This window comes from Phyllobates terribilis, unplaced genomic scaffold (genome assembly GCF_046119375.1).
Source record: "Phyllobates terribilis strain yellow unplaced genomic scaffold, ASM4611937v1 Scaffold_236__1_contigs__length_3049075, whole genome shotgun sequence".
NCBI classification, from domain to species: Eukaryota; Metazoa; Chordata; class Amphibia; order Anura; family Dendrobatidae; genus Phyllobates; species Phyllobates terribilis.
Genome location: NW_027362996.1, coordinates 2,433,987 through 2,453,759, shown reverse-complemented (window position 1 = coordinate 2,453,759; position 19,773 = coordinate 2,433,987). Strand labels below are relative to the sequence as shown.

General features: G+C 45.6%; 14 non-coding genes across 14 annotated transcripts; all 14 read right to left on the bottom strand.

Annotated features, from left to right (window-relative positions):
- Positions 1–1,075: 1,075 nt before the first annotated feature.
- On the bottom strand, positions 1,076–1,266 carry LOC141216605 (U2 spliceosomal RNA). The gene has a single exon (XR_012285632.1). It is a non-coding gene; the product is annotated as a U2 spliceosomal RNA (small nuclear RNA).
- A 1,121-nt stretch (positions 1,267–2,387) lies between these two features.
- Positions 2,388–2,571, bottom strand: LOC141216837 (U2 spliceosomal RNA). Its single transcript, XR_012285830.1, has one exon. It is a non-coding gene; the product is annotated as a U2 spliceosomal RNA (small nuclear RNA).
- Positions 2,572–4,581: 2,010 nt separating this feature from the next.
- On the bottom strand, positions 4,582–4,772 carry LOC141215948 (U2 spliceosomal RNA). The gene has a single exon (XR_012284999.1). It is a non-coding gene; the product is annotated as a U2 spliceosomal RNA (small nuclear RNA).
- Positions 4,773–5,893: 1,121 nt separating this feature from the next.
- Positions 5,894–6,084, bottom strand: LOC141215947 (U2 spliceosomal RNA). Its single transcript, XR_012284998.1, has one exon. It is a non-coding gene; the product is annotated as a U2 spliceosomal RNA (small nuclear RNA).
- A 1,122-nt stretch (positions 6,085–7,206) lies between these two features.
- LOC141216273 (U2 spliceosomal RNA) lies at positions 7,207–7,397 on the bottom strand. The gene has a single exon (XR_012285313.1). It is a non-coding gene; the product is annotated as a U2 spliceosomal RNA (small nuclear RNA).
- Positions 7,398–8,517: 1,120 nt separating this feature from the next.
- LOC141217194 (U2 spliceosomal RNA) lies at positions 8,518–8,708 on the bottom strand. The gene has a single exon (XR_012286063.1). It is a non-coding gene; the product is annotated as a U2 spliceosomal RNA (small nuclear RNA).
- Positions 8,709–9,828: 1,120 nt separating this feature from the next.
- Positions 9,829–10,019, bottom strand: LOC141215946 (U2 spliceosomal RNA). The gene has a single exon (XR_012284997.1). It is a non-coding gene; the product is annotated as a U2 spliceosomal RNA (small nuclear RNA).
- A 1,119-nt stretch (positions 10,020–11,138) lies between these two features.
- LOC141215945 (U2 spliceosomal RNA) lies at positions 11,139–11,329 on the bottom strand. Its single transcript, XR_012284996.1, has one exon. It is a non-coding gene; the product is annotated as a U2 spliceosomal RNA (small nuclear RNA).
- A 1,121-nt stretch (positions 11,330–12,450) lies between these two features.
- Positions 12,451–12,641, bottom strand: LOC141215944 (U2 spliceosomal RNA). Its single transcript, XR_012284995.1, has one exon. It is a non-coding gene; the product is annotated as a U2 spliceosomal RNA (small nuclear RNA).
- A 1,121-nt stretch (positions 12,642–13,762) lies between these two features.
- On the bottom strand, positions 13,763–13,953 carry LOC141215943 (U2 spliceosomal RNA). Its single transcript, XR_012284993.1, has one exon. It is a non-coding gene; the product is annotated as a U2 spliceosomal RNA (small nuclear RNA).
- A 1,122-nt stretch (positions 13,954–15,075) lies between these two features.
- LOC141216587 (U2 spliceosomal RNA) lies at positions 15,076–15,266 on the bottom strand. The gene has a single exon (XR_012285615.1). It is a non-coding gene; the product is annotated as a U2 spliceosomal RNA (small nuclear RNA).
- Positions 15,267–16,386: 1,120 nt separating this feature from the next.
- Positions 16,387–16,577, bottom strand: LOC141215941 (U2 spliceosomal RNA). Its single transcript, XR_012284991.1, has one exon. It is a non-coding gene; the product is annotated as a U2 spliceosomal RNA (small nuclear RNA).
- Positions 16,578–17,698: 1,121 nt separating this feature from the next.
- LOC141215940 (U2 spliceosomal RNA) lies at positions 17,699–17,889 on the bottom strand. Its single transcript, XR_012284990.1, has one exon. It is a non-coding gene; the product is annotated as a U2 spliceosomal RNA (small nuclear RNA).
- Positions 17,890–19,010: 1,121 nt separating this feature from the next.
- LOC141215939 (U2 spliceosomal RNA) lies at positions 19,011–19,201 on the bottom strand. Its single transcript, XR_012284989.1, has one exon. It is a non-coding gene; the product is annotated as a U2 spliceosomal RNA (small nuclear RNA).
- Between the last annotated feature and the right edge of the window lie 572 nt (positions 19,202–19,773).

Genomic DNA, 19,773 nt, shown 5'->3' with positions numbered 1-19,773 from the left:
CCATTTGTGGAGATGGCCACCTGGACTCCCGTTAAGAAGACATGCTGTCAACCTCTAGATCCCTCACATGCCTGCACTTTTCGGCTTGCTGCTGCTGCAATCCACGCGTTTTAGATCTGCATAACTCCACCTCTTTTAGCACAGTACCCTCAACCCCCGGCTGTTCCCACCCGCCTCAACACCGTTGGAAGGGAGGAGAACCAATTAAGGCGGGGGGGGGGGGGGTGGAACGAGCAGCTGTCTACCCTTAGCAGGAGGGTTGCTGATTAATTACCTCTCCTGCTGCTGCTGCTGCTGGCTGTCCAGCAGCAGACTGAAGGTGGCTGCTGCTGTGCGCAGGTATATAAAGGCTCAGAGCCTATTATGACACGCGCAGCCAGCGTTCCATTGCCACATTCCGTCTACTGCAGGCGGGATACCTGGATGGCTGAATGTCACTGAGAAGCTCACAGAGATCGCCATAAGCAACAGTTTAAAAGAATGCCACAGACTAATCAACCAAACTTTTTGGGTTGGTTTCTCTTTTATAGTCTGCAGGCATTAAATGAAAGAAGTCAGTGTTCCAGCAGAGGGAGACAACGTTTCAGAAAAGGCATTGTACCAAACCAAAAAAGAAATTTTAAGCGCAGCAGAGTAACCAGCTCACATACCTGTTAGCTCAGGTGAGTTTAAAAGGCTGCTGTTGATAACAAGGGCATTTGCTAAATAGATGGTGTGTGTGCAACAATATACTGAAAGGTCAATTATATTGTGCAGCTTATCTCACCACCTGTAGTTATTTAGGTGAAAGCTCCAAAATGCTTGCCTAATATGTCTGTTTATCCAAAAGGAAGTATAGAGGGAGAGCTAGATAGATAGCATTGCATTACATTACATTACATGGCAATGCAATGCACAGTTGCTGAAGTTGAACCAAAATGAGCTTGTCATCTGGCTTCTGCAACTTTTAACATGAAAAATCCAATGAGGAGAAGAAAAGCAAAGCCAAATAGTCCATCCCAAAATCCGACAAACAAGCAAAATGAACAAAAAGCATTGAATTCAATTCTTTCTGATTTTAGAAACTGCATTAAAGAAGGGGTGCACCGGTCCTGGAGATACTGCAATAACAGGTCAATGCGTGGAGTGGACAGAGCAAGCTCTTTTTCCATCTCCCTGTTCTAAAAATCCATTTAATATATGGTCCCCAGATAGGGGACGTATCAGATATTAAACTGATAAGAACAGATACTACACTTGATCTTAGCCAAAAGGCCGAGAAGCGATAACCAGAATTGGTTTCCGACTACGGTGCCACCCAAGGATTCTGAAAAGTCCATTTGTGGAGATGGCCACCTGGACTCCCGTTAAGAAGACATGCTGTCAACCTCTAGATCCCTCACATGCCTGCACTTTTCGGCTTGCTGCTGCTGCAATCCACGCGTTTTAGATCTGCATAACTCCACCTCTTTTAGCACAGTACCCTCAACCCCCGGCTGTTCCCACCCGCCTCAACACCGTTGGAAGGGAGGAGAACCAATTAAGGCCGGGGGGGGGGTGGAACGAGCAGCTGTCTACCCTTAGCAGGAGGGTTGCTGATTAATTACCTCTCCTGCTGCTGCTGCTGCTGGCTGTCCAGCAGCAGACTGAAGGTGGCTGCTGCTGTGCGCAGGTATATAAAGGCTCAGAGCCTATTATGACACGCGCAGCCAGCGTTCCATTGCCACATTCCGTCTACTGCAGGCGGGATACCTGGATGGCTGAATGTCACTGAGAAGCTCACAGAGACCGCCATAAGCAACAGTTTAAAAGAATGCCACAGACTAATCAACCAAACTTTTTGGGTTGGTTTCTCTTTTATAGTCTGCAGGCATTAAATGAAAGAAGTCAGTGTTCCAGCAGAGGGAGACAACGTTTCAGAAAAGGCATTGTAGCAAACCAAAAAAGAAATTTTAAGCGCAGCAGAGTAACCAGCTCACATACCTGTTAGCTCAGGTGAGTTTAAAAGGCTGCTGTTGATAACAAGGGCATTTGCTAAATAGATGGTGTGTGTGCAACAATATACTGAAAGGTCAATTATATTGTGCAGCTTATCTCACCACCTGTAGTTATTTAGGTGAAAGCTCCAAAATGCTTGCCTAATATGTCTGTTTATCCAAAAGGAAGTATAGAGGGAGAGCTAGATAGATAGCATTGCATTACATTACATTACATGGCAATGCAATGCACAGTTGCTGAAGTTGAACCAAAATGAGCTTGTCATCTGGCTTCTGCAACTTTTAACATGAAAAGTCCAATGAGGAGAAGAAAAGCAAAGCCAAAGAGTCCATCCCAAAATCCGACAAAGAAGCAAAATGAACAAAAAGCATTGAATTCAATTCTTTCTGATTTTAGAAACTGCATTAAAGAAGAGGTGCACCGGTCCTGGAGATACTGCAATACCAGGTCAATGCGTGGAGTGGACAGAGCAAGCTCTTTTTCCATCTCCCTGTTCTAAAAATCCATTTAATATATGGTCCCCAGATAGGGGACGTATCAGATATTAAACTGATAAGAACAGATTTTTTTTTTTTTTTTTTTTGAAAGCCCGAATTCGTGTACAAAACCCGAGTGCGCTTAAAAAAGTGACAAGTGCCACAAAAAAAGTGCACTAGGATGCTGGTCTTCTTGAAACCCTCTCCAAAAGGAGAAGGGTCCCCCAAACCATTCCCCGTCCCTCCGAGCCAGAAGGCCACAGCGAGGAACAGGGACAAATAGCCACCTCCAGCCGAAGCCAGAGGCGACCCAATCTTACCCCCAGCACCTGCCCGAGTTCTCACCCGAGCAAGGCACTGGGAGCCAAAGACTGTGCTCCCCTCCCGGAAGAGGGGAGCCAACAATGCTCTCCTCCCGAAAGAGGAGAGCCAGGGGGGTTCAGGGGGGAGCGGAACCTGATGGCCACACACTCCCCCCCTAGACCTGCCAAGAGAGGAACCCATAAGGGAACCGCATCCCGACAAAATCCTAGTAGGACGTGACACACGTGAATAAGTGGACACACAGTGACAAAGAAATTAAATAAATAGTGAAGGTTTCACAGTATAATACTGCCCGGACCTTCGACCGGGAATTGAAAAAATTCCCCATCCTAAGGCCAGAAGGCCCAGAATAAGGGTGTGTGCGAAGAAAGAAATATTGAAGTGCTTGTGCAAATGTGCCATAAACTCAAGTGGGGTTCCCAATCCCAGTGAGTTAAGGCACCCCAGGGTCACCACTCCTGGGGCACTTCACACTTCGGGCTTTCGATCTTCCCCGGCCCAATGGCGTCGATCCTGGGGGGCCATGCTTTCCACCAGATGACTATATTAGCCACCTGGCGTACTAACAAGCGCCTAAACCCCAGTGTGCATAATGTATCAATCTACTAGGGCGGCCAACATCCAAAACCGACTTTTCGAAAGATACTAAACTTGATCTTAGCCAAAAGGCCGAGAAGCGATAACCAGAATTGGTTTCTGACTACGGTGCCACCCAAGGATTCTGAAAAGTCCATTTGTGGAGATGGCCACCTGGACTCCCGTTAAGAAGACATGCTGTCAACCTCTAGATCCCTCACATGCCTGCACTTTTCGGCTTGCTGCTGCTGCAATCCACGCGTTTTAGATCTGCATAACTCCACCTCTTTTAGCACAGTACCCTCAACCCCCGGCTGTTCCCACCCGCCTCAACACCGTTGGAAGGGAGGAGAACCAATTAAGGCGGGGGGGGGGGGGTGGAACGAGCAGCTGTCTACCCTTAGCAGGAGGGTTGCTGATTAATTACCTCTCCTGCTGCTGCTGCTGCTGGCTGTCCAGCAGCAGACTGAAGGTGGCTGCTGCTGTGCGCAGGTATATAAAGGCTCAGAGCCTATTATGACACGCGCAGCCAGCGTTCCATTGCCACATTCCGTCTACTGCAGGCGGGATACCTGGATGGCTGAATGTCACTGAGAAGCTCACAGAGACCGCCATAAGCAACAGTTTAAAAGAATGCCACAGACTAATCAACCAAACTTTTTGGGTTGGTTTCTCTTTTATAGTCTGCAGGCATTAAATGAAAGAAGTCAGTGTTTCAGCAGAGGGAGACAACGTTTCAGAAAAGGCATTGTAGCAAACCAAAAAAGAAATTTTAAGCGCAGCAGAGTAACCAGCTCACATACCTGTTAGCTCAGGTGAGTTTAAAAGGCTGCTGTTGATAACAAGGGCATTTGCTAAATAGATGGTGTGTGTGCAACAATATACTGAAAGGTCAATTATATTGTGCAGCTTATCTCACCACCTGTAGTTATTTAGGTGAAAGCTCCAAAATGCTTGCCTAATATGTCTGTTTATCCAAAAGGAAGTATAGAGGGAGAGCTAGATAGATAGCATTGCATTACATTACATTACATGGCAATGCAATGCACAGTTGCTGAAGTTGAACCAAAATGAGCTTGTCATCTGGCTTCTGCAACTTTTAACATGAAAAATCCAATGAGGAGAAGAAAAGCAAAGCCAAAGAGTCCATCCCAAAATCCGACAAACAAGCAAAATGAACAAAAAGCATTGAATTCAATTCTTTCTGATTTTAGAAACTGCATTAAAGAAGGGGTGCACCGGTCCTGGAGATACTGCAATACCAGGTCAATGCGTGGAGTGGACAGAGCAAGCTCTTTTTCCATCTCCCTGTTCTAAAAATCCATTTAATATATGGTCCCCAGATAGGGGACGTATCAGATATTAAACTGATAAGAACAGATACTACACTTGATCTTAGCCAAAAGGCCGAGAAGCGATAACCAGAATTGGTTTCCGACTACGGTGCCACCCAAGGATTCTGAAAAGTCCATTTGTGGAGATGGCCACCTGGACTCCCGTTAAGAGGACATGCTGTCAACCTCTAGATCCCTCACATGCCTGCACTTTTCGGCTTGCTGCTGCTGCAATCCACGCGTTTTAGATCTGCATAACTCCACCTCTTTTAGCACAGTACCCTCAACCCCCGGCTGTTCCCACCCGCCTCAACACCGTTGGAAGAGAGGAGAACCAATTAAGGCGGGGGGGGGGGTGGAACGAGCAGCTGTCTACCCTTAGCAGGAGGGTTGCTGATTAATTACCTCTCCTGCTGCTGCTGCTGCTGGCTGTCCAGCAGCAGACTGAAGGTGGCTGCTGCTGTGCGCAGGTATATAAAGGCTCAGAGCCTATTATGACACGCGCAGCCAGCGTTCCATTGCCACATTCCGTCTACTGCAGGCGGGATACCTGGATGGCTGAATGTCACTGAGAAGCTCACAGAGACCGCCATAAGCAACAGTTTAAAAGAATGCCACAGACTAATCAACCAAACTTTTTGGGTTGGTTTCTCTTTTATAGTCTGCAGGCATTAAATGAAAGAAGTCAGTGTTCCAGCAGAGGGAGACAACGTTTCAGAAAAGGCATTGTAGCAAACCAAAAAAGAAATTTTAAGCGCAGCAGAGTAACCAGCTCACATACCTGTTAGCTCAGGTGAGTTTAAAAGGCTGCTGTTGATAACAAGGGCATTTGCTAAATAGATGGTGTGTGTGCAACAATATACTGAAAGGTCAATTATATTGTGCAGCTTATCTCACCACCTGTAGTTATTTAGGTGAAAGCTCCAAAATGCTTGCCTAATATGTCTGTTTATCCAAAAGGAAGTATAGAGGGAGAGCTAGATAGATAGCATTGCATTACATTACATTACATGGCAATGCAATGCACAGTTGCTGAAGTTGAACCAAAATGAGCTTGTCATCTGGCTTCTGCAACTTTTAACATGAAAAATCCAATGAGGAGAAGAAAAGCAAAGCCAAAGAGTCCATCCCAAAATCCGACAAACAAGCAAAATGAACAAAAAGCATTGAATTCAATTCTTTCTGATTTTAGAAACTGCATTAAAGAAGGGGTGCACCGGTCCTGGAGATACTGCAATACCAGGTCAATGCGTGGAGTGGACAGAGCAAGCTCTTTTTCCATCTCCCTGTTCTAAAAATCCATTTAATATATGGTCCCCAGATAGGGGACGTATCAGATATTAAACTGATAAGAACAGATACTACACTTGATCTTAGCCAAAAGGCCGAGAAGCGATAACCAGAATTGGTTTCCGACTACGGTGCCACCCAAGGATTCTGAAAAGTCCATTTGTGGAGATGGCCACCTGGACTCCCGTTAAGAAGACATGCTGTCAACCTCTAGATCCCTCACATGCCTGCACTTTTCGGCTTGCTGCTGCTGCAATCCACGCGTTTTAGATCTGCATAACTCCACCTCTTTTAGCACAGTACCCTCAACCCCCGGCTGTTCCCACCCGCCTCAACACCGTTGGAAGGGAGGAGAACCAATTAAGGCGGGGGGGGGGGGTGGAACGAGCAGCTGTCTACCCTTAGCAGGAGGGTTGCTGATTAATTACCTCTCCTGCTGCTGCTGCTGCTGGCTGTCCAGCAGCAGACTGAAGGTGGCTGCTGCTGTGCGCAGGTTTAAAAAGGCTCAGAGCCTATTATGACACGCGCAGCCAGCGTTCCATTGCCACATTCCGTCTACTGCAGGCGGGATACCTGGATGGCTGAATGTCACTGAGAAGCTCACAGAGACCGCCATAAGCAACAGTTTAAAAGAATGCCACAGACTAATCAACCAAACTTTTTGGGTTGGTTTCTCTTTTATAGTCTGCAGGCATTAAATGAAAGAAGTCAGTGTTCCAGCAGAGGGAGACAACGTTTCAGAAAAGGCATTGTAGCAAACCAAAAAAGAAATTTTAAGCGCAGCAGAGTAACCAGCTCACATACCTGTTAGCTCAGGTGAGTTTAAAAGGCTGCTGTTGATAACAAGGGCATTTGCTAAATAGATGGTGTGTGTGCAACAATATACTGAAAGGTCAATTATATTGTGCAGCTTATCTCACCACCTGTAGTTATTTAGGTGAAAGCTCCAAAATGCTTGCCTAATATGTCTGTTTATCCAAAAGGAAGTATAGAGGGAGAGCTAGATAGATAGCATTGCATTACATTACATTACATGGCAATGCAATGCACAGTTGCTGAAGTTGAACCAAAATGAGCTTGTCATCTGGCTTCTGCAACTTTTAACATGAAAAATCCAATGAGGAGAAGAAAAGCAAAGCCAAAGAGTCCATCCCAAAATCCGACAAACAAGCAAAATGAACAAAAAGCATTGAATTCAATTCTTTCTGATTTTAGAAACTGCATTAAAGAAGGGGTGCATCGGTCCTGGAGATACTGCAATACCAGGTCAATGCGTGGAGTGGACAGAGCAAGCTCTTTTTCCATCTCCCAGTTCTAAAAATCCATTTAATATATGGTCCCCAGATAGGGGACGTATCAGATATTAAACTGATAAGAACAGATACTACACTTGATCTTAGCCAAAAGGCCGAGAAGCGATAACCAGAATTGGTTTCCGACTACGGTGCCACCCAAGGATTCTGAAAAGTCCATTTGTGGAGATGGCCACCTGGACTCCCGTTAAGAAGACATGCTGTCAACCTCTAGATCCCTCACATGCATGCACTTTTCGGCTTGCTGCTGCTGCAATCCACGCGTTTTAGATCTGCATAACTCCACCTCTTTTAGCACAGTACCCTCAACCCCCAGCTGTTCCCACCCGCCTCAACACCGTTGGAAGGGAGGAGAACCAATTAAGGCGGGGGGGGGGTGGAACGAGCATCTGTCTACCCTTAGCAGGAGGGTTGCTGATTAATTACCTCTCCTGCTGCTGCTGCTGCTTGCTGTCCAGCAGCAGACTGAAGGTGGCTGCTGCTGTGCGCAGGTATATAAAGGCTCAGAGCCTATTATGACACGCGCAGCCAGCGTTCCATTGCCACATTCCGTCTACTGCAGGCGGGATACCTGGATGGCTGAATGTCACTGAGAAGCTCACAGAGACCGCCATAAGCAACAGTTTAAAAGAATGCCACAGACTATTCAACCAAACTTTTTGGGTTGGTTTCTCTTTTATAGTCTGCAGGCATTAAATGAAAGAAGTCAGTGTTCCAGCAGAGGGAGACAACGTTTCAGAAAAGGCATTGTAGCAAACCAAAAAAGAAATTTTAAGCGCAGCAGAGTAACCAGCTCACATACCTGTTAGCTCAGGTGAGTTTAAAAGGCTGCTGTTGATAACAAGGGCATTTGCTAAATAGATGGTGTGTGTGCAACAATATACTGAAAGGTCAATTATATTGTGCAGCTTATCTCACCACCTGTAGTTATTTAGGTGAAAGCTCCAAAATGCTTGCCTAATATGTCTGTTTATCCAAAAGGAAGTATAGAGGGAGAGCTAGATAGATAGCATTGCATTACATTACATTACATGGCAATGCAATGCACAGTTGCTGAAGTTGAACCAAAATGAGCTTGTCATCTGGCTTCTGCAACTTTTAACATGAAAAATCCAATGAGGAGAAGAAAAGCAAAGCCAAAGAGTCCATCCCAAAATCCGACAAACAAGCAAAATGAACAAAAAGCATTGAATTCAATTCTTTCTGATTTTAGAAACTGCATTAAAGAAGGGGTGCACCGGTCCTGGAGATACTGCAATACCAGGTCAATGCGTGGAGTGGACAGAGCAAGCTCTTTTTCCATCTCCCAGTTCTAAAAATCCATTTAATATATGGTCCCCAGATAGGGGACGTATCAGATATTAAACTGATAAGAACAGATACTACACTTGATCTTAGCCAAAAGGCCGAGAAGCGATAACCAGAATTGGTTTCCGACTACGGTGCCACCCAAGGATTCTGAAAAGTCCATTTGTGGAGATGGCCACCTGGACTCCCGTTAAGAAGACATGCTGTCAACCTCTAGATCCCTCACATGCCTGCACTTTTCGGCTTGCTGCTGCTGCAATCCACGCGTTTTAGATCTGCATAACTCCACCTCTTTTAGCACAGTACCCTCAACCCCCAGCTGTTCCCACCCGCCTCAACACCGTTGGAAGGGAGGAGAACCAATTAAGGCGGGGGGGGGGTGGAACGAGCATCTGTCTACCCTTAGCAGGAGGGTTGCTGATTAATTACCTCTCCTGCTGCTGCTGCTGCTTGCTGTCCAGCAGCAGACTGAAGGTGGCTGCTGCTGTGCGCAGGTATATAAAGGCTCAGAGCCTATTATGACACGCGCAGCCAGCGTTCCATTGCCACATTCCGTCTACTGCAGGCGGGATACCTGGATGGCTGAATGTCACTGAGAAGCTCACAGAGACCGCCATAAGCAACAGTTTAAAAGAATGCCACAGACTATTCAACCAAACTTTTTGGGTTGGTTTCTCTTTTATAGTCTGCAGGCATTAAATGAAAGAAGTCAGTGTTCCAGCAGAGGGAGACAACGTTTCAGAAAAGGCATTGTAGCAAACCAAAAAATAAATTTTAAGCGCAGCAGAGTAACCAGCTCACATACCTGTTAGCTCAGGTGAGTTTAAAAGGCTGCTGTTGATAACAAGGGCATTTGCTAAATAGATGGTGTGTGTGCAACAATATACTGAAAGGTCAATTATATTGTGCAGCTTATCTCACCACCTGTAGTTATTTAGGTGAAAGCTCCAAAATGCTTGCCTAATATGTCTGTTTATCCAAAAGGAAGTATAGAGGGAGAGCTAGATAGATAGCATTGCATTACATTACATTACATGGCAATGCAATGCACAGTTGCTGAAGTTGAACCAAAATGAGCTTGTCATCTGGCTTCTGCAACTTTTAACATGAAAAATCCAATGAGGAGAAGAAAAGCAAAGCCAAAGAGTCCATCCCAAAATCCGACAAACAAGCAAAATGAACAAAAAGCATTGAATTCAATTCTTTCTGATTTTAGAAACTGCATTAAAGAAGGGGTGCACCGGTCCTGGAGATACTGCAATACCAGGTCAATGCGTGGAGTGGACAGAGCAAGCTCTTTTTCCATCTCCCTGTTCTAAAAATCCATTTAATATATGGTCCCCAGATAGGGGACGTATCAGATATTAAACTGATAAGAACAGATACTACACTTGATCTTAGCCAAAAGGCCGAGAAGCGATAACCAGAATTGGTTTCCGACTACGGTGCCACCCAAGGATTCTGAAAAGTCCATTTGTGGAGATGGCCACCTGGACTCCCGTTAAGAAGACATGCTGTCAACCTCTAGATCCCTCACATGCCTGCACTTTTCGGCTTGCTGCTGCTGCAATCCACGCGTTTTAGATCTGCATAACTCCACCTCTTTTAGCACAGTACCCTCAACCCCCAGCTGTTCCCACCCGCCTCAACACCGTTGGAAGGGAGGAGAACCAATTAAGGCGGGGGGGGGGGGTGGAACGAGCAGCTGTCTACCCTTAGCAGGAGGGTTGCTGATTAATTACCTCTCCTGCTGTTGCTGCTGGCTGTCCAGCAGCAGACTGAAGGTGGCTGCTGCTGTGCGCAGGTATATAAAGGCTCAGAGCCTATTATGACACGCGCAGCCAGCGTTCCATTGCCACATTCCGTCTACTGCAGGCGGGATACCTGGATGGCTGAATGTCACTGAGAAGCTCACAGAGACCGCCATAAGCAACAGTTTAAAAGAATGCCACAGACTAATCAACCAAACTTTTTGGGTTGGTTTCTCTTTTATAGTCTGCAGGCATTAAATGAAAGAAGTCAGTGTTCCAGCAGAGGGAGACAACGTTTCAGAAAAGGCATTGTAGCAAACCAAAAAAGAAATTTTAAGCGCAGCAGAGTAACCAGCTCACATACCTGTTAGCTCAGGTGAGTTTAAAAGGCTGCTGTTGATAACAAGGGCATTTGCTAAATAGATGGTGTGTGTGCAACAATATACTGAAAGGTCAATTATATTGTGCAGCTTATCTCACCACCTGTAGTTATTTAGGTGAAAGCTCCAAAATGCTTGCCTAATATGTCTGTTTATCCAAAAGGAAGTATAGAGGGAGAGCTAGATAGATAGCATTGCATTACATTACATTACATGGCAATGCAATGCACAGTTGCTGAAGTTGAACCAAAATGAGCTTGTCATCTGGCTTCTGCAACTTTTAACATGAAAAATCCAATGAGGAGAAGAAAAGCAAAGCCAAAGAGTCCATCCCAAAATCCGACAAACAAGCAAAATGAACAAAAAGCATTGAATTCAATTCTTTCTGATTTTAGAAACTGCATTAAAGAAGGGGTGCACCGGTCCTGGAGATACTGCAATACCAGGTCAATGCGTGGAGTGGACAGAGCAAGCTCTTTTTCCATCTCCCTGTTCTAAAAATCCATTTAATATATGGTCCCCAGATAGGGGACGTATCAGATATTAAACTGATAAGAACAGATACTACACTTGATCTTAGCCAAAAGGCCGAGAAGCGATAACCAGAATTGGTTTCCGACTACGGTGCCACCCAAGGATTCTGAAAAGTCCATTTGTGGAGATGGCCACCTGGACTCCCGTTAAGAAGACATGCTGTCAACCTCTAGATCCCTCACATGCCTGCACTTTTCGGCTTGCTGCTGCTGCAATCCACGCGTTTTAGATCTGCATAACTCCACCTCTTTTAGCACAGTACCCTCAACCCCCGGCTGTTCCCACCCGCCTCAACACCGTTGGAAGGGAGGAGAACCAATTAAGGCGGGGGGGGGGGTGGAACGAGCAGCTGTCTACCCTTAGCAGGAGGGTTGCTGATTAATTACCTCTCCTGCTGCTGCTGCTGCTGGCTGTCCAGCAGCAGACTGAAGGTGGCTGCTGCTGTGCGCAGGTATATAAAGGCTCAGAGCCTATTATGACACGCGCAGCCAGCGTTCCATTGCCACATTCCGTCTACTGCAGGCGGGATACCTGGATGGCTGAATGTCACTGAGAAGCTCACAGAGACCGCCATAAGCAACAGTTTAAAAGAATGCCACAGACTAATCAACCAAACTTTTTGGGTTGGTTTCTCTTTTATAGTCTGCAGCCATTAAATGAAAGAAGTCAGTGTTCCAGCAGAGGGAGACAACGTTTCAGAAAAGGCATTGTAGCAAACCAAAAAAGAAATTTTAAGCGCAGCAGAGTAACCAGCTCACATACCTGTTAGCTCAGGTGAGTTTAAAAGGCTGCTGTTGATAACAAGGGCATTTGCTAAATAGATGGTGTGTGTGCAACAATATACTGAAAGGTCAATTATATTGTGCAGCTTATCTCACCACCTGTAGTTATTTAGGTGAAAGCTCCAAAATGCTTGCCTAATATGTCTGTTTATCCAAAAGGAAGTATAGAGGGAGAGCTAGATAGATAGCATTGCATTACATTACATTACATGGCAATGCAATGCACAGTTGCTGAAGTTGAACCAAAATGAGCTTGTCATCTGGCTTCTGCAACTTTTAACATGAAAAATCCAATGAGGAGAAGAAAAGCAAAGCCAAAGAGTCCATCCCAAAATCCGACAAACAAGCAAAATGAACAAAAAGCATTGAATTCAATTCTTTCTGATTTTAGAAACTGCATTAAAGAAGGGGTGCACCGGTCCTGGAGATACTGCAATACCAGGTCAATGCGTGGAGTGGACAGAGCAAGCTCTTTTTCCATCTCCCTGTTCTAAAAATCCATTTAATATATGGTCCCCAGATAGGGGACGTATCAGATATTAAACTGATAAGAACAGATACTACACTTGATCTTAGCCAAAAGGCCGAGAAGCGATAACCAGAATTGGTTTCCGACTACGGTGCCACCCAAGGATTCTGAAAAGTCCATTTGTGGAGATGGCCACCTGGACCCCCGTTAAGAAGACATGCTGTCAACCTCTAGATCCCTCACATGCCTGCACTTTTCGGCTTGCTGCTGCTGCAATCCACGCGTTTTAGATCTGCATAACTCCACCTCTTTTAGCACAGTACCCTCAACCCCCGGCTGTTCCCACCCGCCTCAACACCGTTGGAAGGGAGGAGAACCAATTAAGGCGGGGGGGGGGGTGGAACGAGCAGCTGTCTACCCTTAGCAGGAGGGTTGCTGATTAATTACCTCTCCTGCTGCTGCTGCTGCTGGCTGTCCAGCAGCAGACTGAAGGTGGCTGCTGCTGTGCGCAGGTATATAAAGGCTCAGAGCCTATTATGACACGCGCAGCCAGCGTTCCATTGCCACATTCCGTCTACTGCAGGCGGGATACCTGGATGGCTGAATGTCACTGAGAAGCTCACAGAGACCGCCATAAGCAACAGTTTAAAAGAATGCCACAGACTAATCAACCAAACTTTTTGGGTTGGTTTCTCTTTTATAGTCTGCAGGCATTAAATGAAAGAAGTCAGTGTTCCAGCAGAGGGAGACAACGTTTCAGAAAAGGCATTGTAGCAAACCAAAAAAGAAATTTTAAGCGCAGCAGAGTAACCAGCTCACATACCTGTTAGCTCAGGTGAGTTTAACAGGCTGCTGTTGATAACAAGGGCATTTGCTAAATAGATGGTGTGTGTGCAACAATATACTGAAAGGTCAATTATATTGTGCAGCTTATCTCACCACCTGTAGTTATTTAGGTGAAAGCTCCAAAATGCTTGCCTAATATGTCTGTTTATCCAAAAGGAAGTATAGAGGGAGAGCTAGATAGATAGCATTGCATTACTTTACATTACATGGCAATGCAATGCACAGTTGCTGAAGTTGAACCAAAATGAGCTTGTCATCTGGCTTCTGCAACTTTTAACATGAAAAATCCAATGAGGAGAAGAAAAGCAAAGCCAAAGAGTCCATCCCAAAATCCGACAAACAAGCAAAATGAACAAAAAGCATTGAATTCAATTCTTTCTGATTTTAGAAACTGCATTAAAGAAGGGGTGCACCGGTCCTGGAGATACTGCAATACCAGGTCAATGCGTGGAGTGGACAGAGCAAGCTCTTTTTCCATCTCCCTGTTCTAAAAATCCATTTAATATATGGTCCCCAGATAGGGGACGTATCAGATATTAAACTGATAAGAACAGATACTACACTTGATCTTAGCCAAAAGGCCGAGAAGCGATAACCAGAATTGGTTTCCGACTACGGTGCCACCCAAGGATTCTGAAAAGTCCATTTGTGGAGATGGCCACCTGGACTCCCGTTAAGAAGACATGCTGTCAACCTCTAGATCCCTCACATGCCTGCACTTTTCGGCTTGCTGCTGCTGCAATCCACGCGTTTTAGATCTGCATAACTCCACCTCTTTTAGCACAGTACCCTCAACCCCCGGCTGTTCCCACCCGCCTCAACACCGTTGGAAGGGAGGAGAACCAATTAAGGCGGGGGGGGGGGGTGGAACGAGCAGCTGTCTACCCTTAGCAGGAGGGTTGCTGATTAATTACCTCTCCTGCTGCTGCTGCTGCTGGCTGTCCAGCAGCAGACTGAAGGTGGCTGCTGCTGTGCGCAGGTATATAAAGGCTCAGAGCCTATTATGACACGCGCAGCCAGCGTTCCATTGCCACATTCCGTCTACTGCAGGCGGGATACCTGGATGGCTGAATGTCACTGAGAAGCTCACAGAGACCGCCATAAGCAACAGTTTAAAAGAATGCCACAGACTAATCAACCAAACTTTTTGGGTTGGTTTCTCTTTTATAGTCTGCAGGCATTAAATGAAAGAAGTCAGTGTTCCAGCAGAGGGAGACAACGTTTCAGAAAAGGCATTGTAGCAAACCAAAAAAGAAATTTTAAGCGCAGCAGAGTAACCAGCTCACATACCTGTTAGCTCAGGTGAGTTTAAAAGGCTGCTGTTGATAACAAGGGCATTTGCTAAATAGATGGTGTGTGTGCAACAATATACTGAAAGGTCAATTATATTGTGCAGCTTATCTCACCACCTGTAGTTATTTAGGTGAAAGCTCCAAAATGCTTGCCTAATATGTCTGTTTATCCAAAAGGAAGTATAGAGGGAGAGCTAGATAGATAGCATTGCATTACATTACATTACATGGCAATGCAATGCACAGTTGCTGAAGTTGAACCAAAATGAGCTTGTCATCTGGCTTCTGCAACTTTTAACATGAAAAATCCAATGAGGAGAAGAAAAGCAAAGCCAAAGAGTCCATCCCAAAATCCGACAAACAAGCAAAATGAACAAAAAGCATTGAATTCAATTCTTTCTGATTTTAGAAACTGCATTAAAGAAGGGGTGCACCGGTCCTGGAGATACTGCAATACCAGGTCAATGCGTGGAGTGGACAGAGCAAGCTCTTTTTCCATCTCCCTGTTCTAAAAATCCATTTAATATATGGTCCCCAGATAGGGTACGTATCAGATATTAAACTGATAAGAACAGATACTACACTTGATCTTAGCCAAAAGGCCGAGAAGCGATAACCAGAATTGGTTTCCGACTACGGTGCCACCCAAGGATTCTGAAAAGTCCATTTGTGCAGATGGCCACCTGGACTCCCGTTAAGAAGACATGCTGTCAACCTCTAGATCCCTCACATGCCTGCACTTTTCGGCTTGCTGCTGCTGCAATCCACGCGTTTTAGATCTGCATAACTCCACCTCTTTTAGCACAGTACCCTCAACCCCCGGCTGTTCCCACCCGCCTCAACACCGTTGGAAGGGAGGAGAACCAATTAAGGCGGGGGGGGGGGTGGAACGAGCAGCTGTCTACCCTTAGCAGGAGGGTTGCTGATTAATTACCTCTCCTGCTGCTGCTGCTGCTGGCTGTCCAGCAGCAGACTGAAGGTGGCTGCTGCTGTGCGCAGGTATATAAAGGCTCAGAGCCTATTATGACACGCGCAGCCAGCGTTCCATTGCCACATTCCGTCTACTGCAGGCGGGATACCTGGATGGCTGAATGTCACTGAGAAGCTCACAGAGACCGCCATAAGCAACAGTTTAAAAGAATGCCACAGACTAATCAACCAAACTTTTTGGGTTGGTTTCTCTTTTATAGTCTGCAGGCATTAAATGAAAGAAGTCAGTGTTCAAGCAGAGGGAGACAACGTTTCAGAAAAGGCATTGTAGCAAACCAAAAAAGAAATTTTAAGCGCAGCAGAGTAACCAGCTCACATACCTGTTAGCTCAGGTGAGTTTAAAAGGCTGCTGTTGATAACAAGGGCATTTGCTAAATAGATGGTGTGTGTGCAACAATATACTGAAAGGTCAATTATATTGTGCAGCTTATCTCACCACCTGTAGTTATTTAGGTGAAAGCTCCAAAATGCTTGCCTAATATGTCTGTTTATCCAAAAGGAAGTATAGAGGGAGAGCTAGATAGATAGCATTGCATTACATTACATTACATGGCAATGCAAAGCACAGTTGCTGAAGTTGAACCAAAATGAGCTTGTCATCTGGCTTCTGCAACTTTTAACATGAAAAATCCAATGAGGAGAAGAAAAGCAAAGCCAAAGAGTCCATCCCAAATCCGACAAACAAGCAAAATGAACAAAAAGCATTGAATTCAATTCTTTCTGATTTTAGAAACTGCATTAAAGAAGGGGTGCACCGGTCCTGGAGATACTGCAATACCAGGTCAATGCGTGGAGTGGACAGAGCAAGCTCTTTTTCCATCTCCCTGTTCTAAAAATCCATTTAATATATGGTCCCCAGATAGGGGACGTATCAGATATTAAACTGATAAGAACAGATACTACACTTGATCTTAGCCAAAAGGCCGAGAAGCGATAACCAGAATTGGTTTCCGACTACGGTGCCACCCAAGGATTCTGAAAAGTCCATTTGTGGAGATGGCCACCTGGACTCCCATTAAGAAGACATGCTGTCAACCTCTAGATCCCTCACATGCCTGCACTTTTCGGCTTGCTGCTGCTGCAATCCACGCGTTTTAGATCTGCATAACTCCACCTCTTTTAGCACAGTACCCTCAACCCCCGGCTGTTCCCACCCGCCTCAACACCGTTGGAAGGGAGGAGAACCAATTAAGGCGGGGGGGGGGGTGGAACGAGCAGCTGTCTACCCTTAGCAGGAGGGTTGCTGATTAATTACCTCTCCTGCTGCTGCTGCTGCTGGCTGTCCAGCAGCAGACTGAAGGTGGCTGCTGCTGTGCGCAGGTATATAAAGGCTCAGAGCCTATTATGACACGCGCAGCCAGCGTTCCATTGCCACATTCCGTCTACTGCAGGCGGGATACCTGGATGGCTGAATGTCACTGAGAAGCTCACAGAGATAGCCATAAGCAACAGTTTAAAAGAATGCCACGGACTAATCAACCTAACTTTTTGGGTTGGTTTCTCTTTTATAGTCTGCAGGCATTAAATGAAAGAAGTCAGTGTTCCAGCAGAGGGAGACAACGTTTCAGAAAAGGCATTGTAGCAAACCAAAAAAGAAATTTTAAGCGCAGCAGAGTAACCAGCTCACATACCTGTTAGCTCAGGTGAGTTTAAAAGGCTGCTGTTGATAACAAGGGCATTTGCTAAATAGATGGTGTGTGTGCAACAATATACTGAAAGGTCAATTATATTGTGCAGCTTATCTCACCACCTGTAGTTATTTAGGTGAAAGCTCCAAAATGCTTGCCTAATATGTCTGTTTATCCAAAAGGAAGTATAGAGGGAGAGCTAGATAGATAGCATTGCATTACATTACATTACATGGCAATGCAATGCACAGTTGCTGAAGTTGAACCAAAATGAGCTTGTCATCTGGCTTCTGCAACTTTTAACATGAAAAATCCAATGAGGAGAAGAAAAGCAAAGCCAAAGAGTCCATCCCAAAATCCGACAAACAAGCAAAATGAACAAAAAGCATTGAATTCAATTCTTTCTGATTTTAGAAACTGCATTAAAGAAGGGGTGCACCGGTCCTGGAGATACTGCAATACCAGGTCAATGCGTGGAGTGGACAGAGCAAGCTCTTTTTCCATCTCCCTGTTCTAAAAATCCATTTAATATATGGTCCCCAGATAGGGGACGTATCAGATATTAAACTGATAAGAACAGATACTACACTTGATCTTAGCCAAAAGGCCGAGAAGCGATAACCAGAATTGGTTTCCGACTACGGTGCCACCCAAGGATTCTGAAAAGTCCATTTGTGGAGATGGCCACCTGGACTCCCGTTAAGAAGACATGCTGTCAACCTCTAGATCCCTCACATGCCTGCACTTTTCGGCTTGCTGCTGCTGCAATCCACGCGTTTTAGATCTGCATAACTCCACCTCTTTTAGCACAGTACCCTCAACCCCCGGCTGTTCCCACCCGCCTCAACACCGTTGGAAGGGAGGAGAACCAATTAAGGCGGGGGGGGGGGTGGAACGAGCAGCTGTCTACCCTTAGCAGGAGGGTTGCTGATTAATTACCTCTCCTGCTGCTGCTGCTGCTGGCTGTCCAGCAGCAGACTGAAGGTGGCTGCTGCTGTGCGCAGGTATATAAAGGCTCAGAGCCTATTATGACACGCGCAGCCAGCGTTCCATTGCCACATTCCGTCTACTGCAGGCGGGATACCTGAATGGCTGAATGTCACTGAGAAGCTCACAGAGACCGCCATAAGCAACAGTTTAAAAGAATGCCACAGACTAATCAACCAAACTTTTTGGGTTGGTTTCTCTTTTATAGTCTGCAGGCATTAAATGAAAGAAGTCAGTGTTCCAGCAGAGGGAGACAACGTTTCAGAAAAGGCATTGTAGCAAACCAAAAAAGAAATTTTAAGCGCAGCAGAGTAACCAGCTCACATACCTGTTAGCTCAGGTGAGTTTAAAAGGCTGCTGTTGATAACAAGGGCATTTGCTAAATAGATGGTGTGTGTGCAACAATATACTGAAAGGTCAATTATATTGTGCAGCTTATCTCACCACCTGTAGTTATTTAGGTGAAAGCTCCAAAATGCTTGCCTAATATGTCTGTTTATCCAAAAGGAAGTATAGAGGGAGAGCTAGATAGATAGCATTGCATTACATTACATTACATGGCAATGCAATGCACAGTTGCTGAAGTTGAACCAAAATGAGCTTGTCATCTGGCTTCTGCAACTTTTAACATGAAAAATCCAATGAGGAGAAGAAAAGCAAAGCCAAAGAGTCCATCCCAAAATCCGACAAACAAGCAAAATGAACAAAAAGCATTGAATTCAATTCTTTCTGATTTTAGAAACTGCATTAAAGAAGGGGTGCACCGGTCCTGGAGATACTGCAATACCAGGTCAATGCGTGGAGTGGACAGAGCAAGCTCTTTTTCCATCTCCCTGTTCTAAAAATCCATTTAATATATGGTCCCCAGATAGGGGACGTATCAGATATTAAACTGATAAGAACAGATACTACACTTGATCTTAGCCAAAAGGCCGAGAAGCGATAACCAGAATTGGTTTCCGACTACGGTGCCACCCAAGGATTCTGAAAAGTCCATTTGTGGAGATGGCCACCTGGACTCCCGTTAAGAAGACATGCTGTCAACCTCTAGATCCCTCACATGCCTGCACTTTTCGGCTTGCTGCTGCTGCAATCCACGCGTTTTAGATCTGCATAACTCCACCTCTTTTAGCACAGTACCCTCAACCCCCGGCTGTTCCCACCCGCCTCAACACCGTTGGAAGGGAGGAGAACCAATTAAGGCGGGGGGGGGGTGGAACGAGCAGCTGTCTACCCTTAGCAGGAGGGTTGCTGATTAATTACCTCTCCTGCTGCTGCTGCTGCTGGCTGTCCAGCAGCAGACTGAAGGTGGCTGCTGCTGTGCGCAGGTATATAAAGGCTCAGAGCCTATTATGACACGCGCAGCCAGCGTTCCATTGCCACATTCCGTCTACTGCAGGCGGGATACCTGGATGGCTGAATGTCACTGAGAAGCTCACAGAGACCGCCATAAGCAACAGTTTAAAAGAATGCCACAGACTAATCAACCAAACTTTTTGGGTTGGTTTCTCTTTTA